This window comes from Ursus maritimus, unplaced genomic scaffold (genome assembly GCF_017311325.1).
Source record: "Ursus maritimus isolate PB19 unplaced genomic scaffold, ASM1731132v1 scaffold_27, whole genome shotgun sequence".
NCBI lineage: Eukaryota > Metazoa > Chordata > Mammalia > Carnivora > Ursidae > Ursus > Ursus maritimus.
This window is the reverse complement of record NW_024425230.1, coordinates 34,947,685-34,955,940: the sequence shown is the minus strand read 5'-3', so window position 1 is coordinate 34,955,940 and position 8,256 is coordinate 34,947,685. Positions and strand designations below refer to the sequence as shown.

Genomic DNA, 8,256 nt, shown 5'->3' with positions numbered 1-8,256 from the left:
GCAGGGTGATCTTAAATAAAGCAGATGGAAAGACTAAAGGTAGAGGCAGAGGTTAATAAAATAGAGAGTAACTGGACAATGGAAAAAAACAACAGACCCTAAACTCTGTTTTTTGAAAAGATTAATATGTGGATAACTCTGTAACAAGTCTGATGAAGGAAAAAAAAAGAGAGAGAGAAAACACAACTGCCAATATCAGAAACAAAAATATAGACACCCCCATGGATCTTATAGATATCAAAAATAATATATTATGAACAATTTTTTGAATAAATGAGAAAATTTAGAGGACAAAGTTTTTTAAAAATACAAATTATCAACACTGGTGGAAGAAGTGGAAAATCNNNNGGAAGAGTTTAATATTTATTAAAAACTTAAAAAAAAGATTTTACTTATTTTTGCAAAAGAGAGTGACAGCACACACAGGGATGGGGGAGTTGGGAAGGGGCAGAGGGAGATGTAGAAGCAGACTCCCCGCTGAGCAGGGAGCCCAATGCGGGGCTCGATCCCAGGACCCCGGGATCATGACCTGACCCAAAGGTAAACGCTTAACCAACTGAGCCACTCAGGTGCCCCTCTATTAGAGACATTTAACTGATTATCAAAAACCTCCCTAGAAAGAAAACTCTAGGAATAAATGGATTTACTAGTGAATTCTTCCAAACACTGAAGAAAGAAAGAATACCAATTTCACAGATCTTCCAGAAAACATCAAAATAAGGAACACTTCCTAACACTTTTCATAAGGCCAGCATCACTTTGATATTACAACCTGGCAAAGACCGCAAAAAATGAAAAGTAAAAATCCGCATCTCTCATGAAGATAGTTGCAAAGACCCTTATCAAAATGCTAGTAATAAAATCTGGCAACATATCTAAAAAGCTAGCACATTATGATGTTTGGGATTTATTCTGGGAAAGCAAGTGTGGGTTAACATTAGAAAATCAATTAATGTCGGGCGCCTGGGTGGCACAGCGGTTGGGCGTCTGCCTTCGGCTCAGGGCGTGATCCCGGCGTTATGGGATCGAGCCCCACATCAGGCTCTTCTGCTATGAGCCTGCTTCTTCCTCTCCCACTCCCCCTGCTTGTGTTCCCTCTCTCGCTGGCTGTCTCTATCTCTGTCGAATAAATAAATAAAATCTTAAAAAAAAAAAAAGAAAATAATTAATGTAACTCACGATATTAACAAAAGAAAGAAAAAAATATGATCATCTTGATGAATTCAGAAAACACATTTAATATAAGTTACATCCATTTGTGATAAAATCTCATATCAAACTATAAATAGAAGGGAACATTAAACCGTTAAGGTTTACAAAAATGATTAAGGCTTACTACAAAAAATCTATAGGAAACATCATGCTTAAGATCTTGCTATTATAGGGACACCCGGGTGGCTCAGTCGTTAAGCATCTGCCTGGGGCTCTGGTCATGATCCTAGAGTCCTGGGATCGAGCCCCACATCGGCTCTTCTGCTATGAGCCTGCTTCTTCCTCTCCCACTCCCCCTGCTTGTGTTCCCTCTCTTGCTGGCTGTCTCTCTCACTGTCGAATAAATAAATAAAATCTTAAAAAAAAATCTTGCTATTGTATAATTGCTTAATGAAATTTTAATATTGATATTATAATATCAACATAAAATAATGACAACTTTCTGCCTGAGATTCAGAAGAAGACAAGGGTACTTGCTATTAGGTGTCTTCAGCATCGTACTGGAAACTCTACCAAGTGCAGTGAGGCAAGAAAAAGAAATAAAAGACACACGGGTTGGAAACGAAGAGATAAAACATTTTTTTTAAAGATTTTATTCATTTATTCTACAGTGTTAGAAACAGCCAGCGAGAGAGGGAACACAAGCAGGGGGAGTGGGAGAGGAAGAAGCAGGCTCATAGCAGAGGAGCCTGATGCGGGGCTCAATCCCATCACGCCGGGATCACGCCCTGAGCCGGAGGCAGACGCTTAACCGCTGTGCCACCCAGGCGCCCCAATAAAACATTTTTTATTCACAAATAACATTAATTTGTGCCTAGAAAACCCCCAGTCTACAAACTACTTGAATGAATAAGTGAATTTCACTAGGTCTTTGTTTACAAAGTTAGTACTAAATTTTTGCTATTTTTCTATACCAGAAATAAGTAGGAAATAGAATTTTTAAAGACAATTTATAATAATACCAAGAAACATTAAGCACCTAGGAATAAACCTCCCAAAATAGGTGCAAGCTTCCTGTGGCGAAAACTACTAAATTTTACTGAGGAAAAATATTTAAAAAGGATATACTCCTCCTACAAAGGGGGGAGGAATAAACTATGTTTATGAACTGAAAGATTTAATATTGTGAAAATGTCAATTTTCTCAAATTAATCTATAAAGCCAATGTAATTCCAGAAAAAAATCTGTGTGTGTGTGTGTGTGTGTGTATTTGGTGAGCACAGACAAGTTCATTCTAAAACTCATATGAAAATGTAAAAGATCTAAAATATTTAAAAGAATCTTCGAGAAAAACTAAGCTGGAGGACTTTCAGTACTAGCTAACAATACCTATCATAAAGCTATTGCTTTTTGTTTACTTGTTTTATTTTATTGTTTATTTTATTGTTTAGTTGTTTTCTTGTTAAAACAGCATGGTTCACATACAAACAAAATAATGAAAGGGATTGGAATCTATTACCTGATCGACACCTATGCCGTCACCTGATTTATGATAAAGGTGACAGTCTAACGTAGTATAAGAAGGACCTGTTTCTCATAAATGGTGGTAGGTTGACTGGCTATTCTCATGTAAAAAAATACATTTGGTCCACTAGCTGAAATGCGAAAACCAAATCCAGAGGGATTGCAGATCTAAACGTGAAAAGCAAAAAAGTTTAAAAATAATGACAAAATAACAGAAGAAAACACTAGAGAACATTTTCATGATCTTGAAATAGTTAACAGTTTCTTAAACGGCACACAAACAGCATTAGTTACAAAAGAAACAACAATACATCATAATTTCGTGATGTCAGTTCTTTTAAGTTGGTATGTAAATGCGATATAATTCCAATTTAAGTCCCCAATATATATATATATATATATTTTAGAATTTAACAGTCTGATTCTCAAATGTATAGAAAGAGCAAAAAAGTCAAGACTAGCCAAGCCACTCTGATTTTAAAATCCCCAATAAACCAGATGGTGGGCTTATTATGCCAGATATCAGGACTTATCATAACGACATGATCATTAAGACAATGTGATATTAGCATAGGGACAAAACAGAATCGAGGCCCAGAAACAAGCCCTCACATATGCAGAAACTTGATTTACGACAGACCAGACATTGCAGATCTGTGGTATGAGGACAATTGGTTATCCATATGGGAAAAAATGAAACTAGATCCCCCAACTTACACAATACACAGAAATCAACTCCAGATGGAATAAAGGTTTAAACATAAAATGAAAAAACTATAAAGCCATTGGAAGATAATATAAGAGAATATCTTTACGACCTCAGAGCAGGGCAAGATTTCTCCAGCAAGACACAGTAAGTACAAACCATAAAGACAAAGATTGATACATGAAGCTAGATTAAAATTCAGAATTTTTGTTCATCGAAAGACACCATAACGGGAGTTAAAAGACAAACCACAAACCAGCAGAAGGTAATTGCAACAAGTAAAACTAACAACGTATTGAATAGCATCTAGAATATATAATCATGAATCGAGAAAAAAATGACAGATGATTGAAAACTGGGCAAAAACAATGTGAACCGGGATGCCATAGACGGATATATGCCATAGACATATAAATAGTGTATGAGTGTAGGAAAAGAGGCTCAACCTTAACCGTCATCAGGGAACCGCAAATTGAAGCAAGATACGATTATACATTCACAAGATAGACAAAAAGTAAGAAGTCTGATGGTCCCAAGTCTTGGTAAGGATAGAGAGCCATGAAGCCCTCCTCCACTGCTGGTAGGCATGTAAGTTGATGAAACAATTTGGAAACAGTTTACCATTACCTAGTAGGGTTGAACATGTGGAAACCCTATGACTCGAATTCCACTGTTAAATAAGGACGTTTTGTGCTTATTCATCGGGGAGCACTTTATAAAGAGTGTTCACGGCAGAACTCTCTGTAACAGCCCCAAATTGGAAACAACTCAAATGTCTATCAGTAAAAGATTCAGATCCCTTGCCTGTTTTTATTTTTTATTCTTTAAAAATTTATTTCTTCCAGGGAGAGAGTGTGTATGCATGGTGGGGGAGAGGGGTAGAGGGAGAGGGAGAGAGAAGCCCAAGCAGATGCCACACCGAGCACGGAGCCAGATGTAGGGCTCGATCTCACCACCTTGAGATCATGACCTGAGCCAAAACCAAGAGTCAGACACTCAATGGACTGAGCCACCAGGTGCCCCAACTTTGCCTGTTTTAATTGTTATTTGTCTTTTTATTATCGAACTGCAGTAAGTCTTTACATCTTCTAGATACAAGTTCTTTGTCAAATACAGAATTTGTAAAAGTTTTCTCCCATATGTGGGTTGCCTTTTCACTTTCTTGATGGTGTCCTGGGAAGCACAAAAAGTTTTAATCTTGATTATGCTCAGTTTCTCTATTCTTTCTTTTGTTGCCTGTACTTTTGGTGTCATGCCTGAGAAATCATTTTCTAAGGTCATTCCAAGGTCATGAAGCTCTACACAGGGTTTCCTCTGAGAGTTTTATAGTTTGAGCTCTCATTTTAGGTCTTTGATCCATTTCAAGTTAATTTCTGCATGTGGTGTGAGACAGGAGTGCAACTTCATTCTTTTGCAGGTGGACATTCATTCTTTAAAAATACATATCACCCATGATGCCTGGGTGGCTGAGTTGGTTAGGCATTAGTTGGTTTTGGCTCCGGTTGTGATCTCGAGATCATGAGATCGAGCCCTGCATCAGTCTCTACCCTGCCCTCTCCCTCCGCCCTCCCCACCACTGCTTTCTTTCTCTCTCATTAAAAAAAAAAAGAAAGAAAGAAAGAAAAGAAAAGAAAAATACATATGGCCCAGTTAAAAAAGGAACACGGGATTGGAGTAGACATCTCTCCAAAGAACATGGACACATGACCAATAAGTACATGAAAAGACGCCCAACGTCATTAGTTGTTAAGGGAAGGCAGATCAAGGTCGTAAGGAGATAACTACTTCACAGACCCGAGGGTGGCTGTAATGAAAAAGACAGAAAACAGAGAGTGTTAGATGAGATGGAGAGAAATCGAAACACCCACACCGTTGGTGATATAATGCTGCAGACACTTGGAAAGACAGTTTGGCAGATCCTCAAATGATTAAACATAGGGTGACCATGTGACCCAGAAATCCCACTCCTAGGTGTGTCGCAAAGGGAAATGGAAACAGACATTCATACAAAAACTTGTACACTCATGTTCGTAACAGCATCGCGCGTAATAGCCATAAAGAAGAAACAACACAGATATTCGTCACCACCTGATGGACAGATAAACAGAATGTGATATATCCATACAACGGAACATTGTTCGCCCATAAAAAGAAGTGAAGTACTAACATATGCTAGAACCTGGATAAGCCTTGAGAAGATCATGCTGAGTGAGAACAGCCAGGCGTGGAACGTGCTTATTGTACGAGTCCATTTAGACAAAATATCCAGAATAGAAAAATCTATAGAGACAGAAAGTGGATTAGTGGTTTTTAAGGGTGATGGGGAGGATGGAATGGGGAGTGACTGCTAACTGGTACAGGGTTTCTTTTTCTTTTTCTTTTTTTTTTTTTAAGATTTTATTTATTAATTTGACAGAGAGACAGCCAGCGAGAGAGAGAACACAAGCAGGGGGAGTGGGAGAGGAAGAAGCAGGCTCCCAGTGGAGGAGCCTGATGTGGGGCTCCATCCCAGAACGCTGGGATCAGGCCCTGAGCCGAAGGCAGACGCTTAATGACTGCACCACCCAGGCACCCCTAGTACAGGGTTTCTTTTGGGGGTGATGAAAATAGTGGTGACAGTTGCACAACCATGTAAATATACGAATTTGTATTGTTACGTTAGAAGGGTAAACTTGACGCTATGTGAATTACAACTCAATGATGAAAATACGTATTAGGTGGTAAAACCAGTCTCAAAAGTAAGGACTGGCTAACCCCAAATCAAGACATGCTTGCCTCTGGTGTGCGTGTTCAGCGGGGGTGGTTATTACAGGAAATGGGGGAGGGCAGTTCGAAAGCGTTGGTAATGGGTCAATCCTTAATTTGGACGGTGTGTACCTGGTGTTCCTTTTTATGATTCTATAAACCAAACACACGTGCACTCCGGGATGTATGACATATGTCATCATAAAGACAAATACACCGAGGAAGTTGGATGAGGGGGTCTCCCAGACACTTCTTTGTCCAGGTGGTCTCCAGCTCCGTGGAGGTGACGGAGGAGTAGAAACAGCTCTCTGGCACAGATTCGATGAGGCTCCAGAATTGGGGGCATCTTGGTGTGGGCTTTTAAGCAGAAAGGAGGTCTCCCAGGCGGACCCTGAAGGTGACAAGGCTGGCCGTCTCCTCAAGGCCTCAAGGGGGCGCTCATCACATTGACTGTCGGCCAGGCACACAGACACCTGCAACTGTTGGCTTCATCTGGGCCCCTACCCCACTCCGTCTTAGTGGGGAGGGGCAGGTGCTCATGAATAAAACATACCAATTTTACCGATACACCTGAACACTATATTGTTAATTTGCAAGTAGAACTAAGTGTGCCCACTTTCTCTTCCTGAAGGGGATCTCTCGTCTCCTGCACGAAGCTGCTTGGGGCGCTCACTAGTGAGGACCGGAGGACCATTCCTCTCACGCCTGGATGGCCTTGCCAGTGAGGTGGGCATCCTCGCTGTGCAGTGACACACCTTGCTGCATTCCTTGTCTCAGTAGGGATGACATGTCCTGCATTCAGCCAATACGCATTTGTCAAGCGCGTGGTGAGTGCCGGGGACACAGCGTGGACCAGAACAGAGCTGACTGCCTCCCTGTGGAAGCAGGACATGACCAGCTAAGCACGCCGCTAGAAATAAAGTTATAAATTGTGATAAATGCCACGGAAACTCATGTTCCGGGCAATGACTAGAGCTGGAATGAGATGAATGTGTTCTGTGCGTGAAAGTGCTTCCAGTCCAAAGGCCAGGGATGCCTCTCCCTGCATTCCCGGGCGCTGCTGGGATTGATCTGGGCACGTCACCTTTCTGCACTCCTCTGTCATTGGTCTGGTCCTCCCCATCTTTCTCCACTCCTCTGTCATAGGCCAGGCCCTCCCCATCTGACCTCCGCAGTCTTTCTTTAGACCTTGCCATCAGGATGTGGCTCAGTCTTGCTGAAGGGGCGCCATTCTGTCTCTGAGGGTAACTTTGCTCTAAGTTCTGGGGGAGCATATCCTTGAGGCCGCCAGCACCATCCACACTTACCGTCCTGTAATGGGATGGCGAGAAGCTGATCACATCCCAGCTGGGGAGATACTCAGGGAGCTGGGAGGGGCCACTTCCTCTCCATGGCAGGCATGAGTCTGTTCCGAGTGACATCTGGACTCACAGACAGAAGCGGGGCTCCTGGGCCGCAGGTGGCGAGGAGCTGGCGACTTCAGAGAAGACAGCAGGGCAAGGTCCTTGGAAATGCTCGGAGGGGATCAGAGAAGGAAGGCGAGGAAGGGGGAAAGAAAGGAGGGGATTCCACAGACAGCTGACCAGGGTCACTTCTACCGCACTAGATGGAAGGAGCCCACTTCCTCTGCTACTATGAAAAAGGACCCTGTCTTCTGGGAACACAGGGAACCATCTGGTGGAGCGGCCTGGCTGACGTAAGTCGGCCCGTCTCTCAGCAGCACAGAGTCCTTCTCGGGAAGGTAGGCAAGTAAGGATGATCTTTTCTGAGAACCAACTCGGCCTGTTTCCCCAGAACCAGGGAGAGTGAAATGAGCAGGCATTTACCTGTCCTTGCCTTGTGAGGTCCCCGTCTAGCTGGTCAGATGGGACTACCCCCAGGAAATGGGTACCGCCAAGACAGGGTGTAAGAAGCTGCCCAGGATCCTCTGAGCCGTGGAGCCCGATGGTGAGAGCGAGGCCCGGGCTAGTGCCCCAGCTCTCTCACTGACCAGCCGCATGACCTTGCGCAAGTTACATCAACTCCCCAGACGCCTGTATCCTCTCTCCCTTCAAAATGGGGTTAAAAATGAGCAATAATGCCCAAAGATTTATGAGGTGATCTCTTAGCATAGCACTCGGCGGGTACAA

At 42.5% G+C, this 8,256-nt stretch overlaps 1 long non-coding RNA gene across 1 annotated transcript in view; it reads left to right on the top strand.

The window, feature by feature from the left end:
* The window catches only part of LOC103679047, an 11,178-nt gene extending 3,791 nt beyond the window's left edge, over positions 1-7,387 (top strand). The window contains exon 4 of the long non-coding RNA XR_572820.2: positions 6,759-7,387. This is a non-coding gene — a long non-coding RNA (uncharacterized LOC103679047). The remainder of the gene's footprint in view (positions 1-6,758) is intronic.
* Positions 7,388-8,256: the final 869 nt, after the last annotated feature.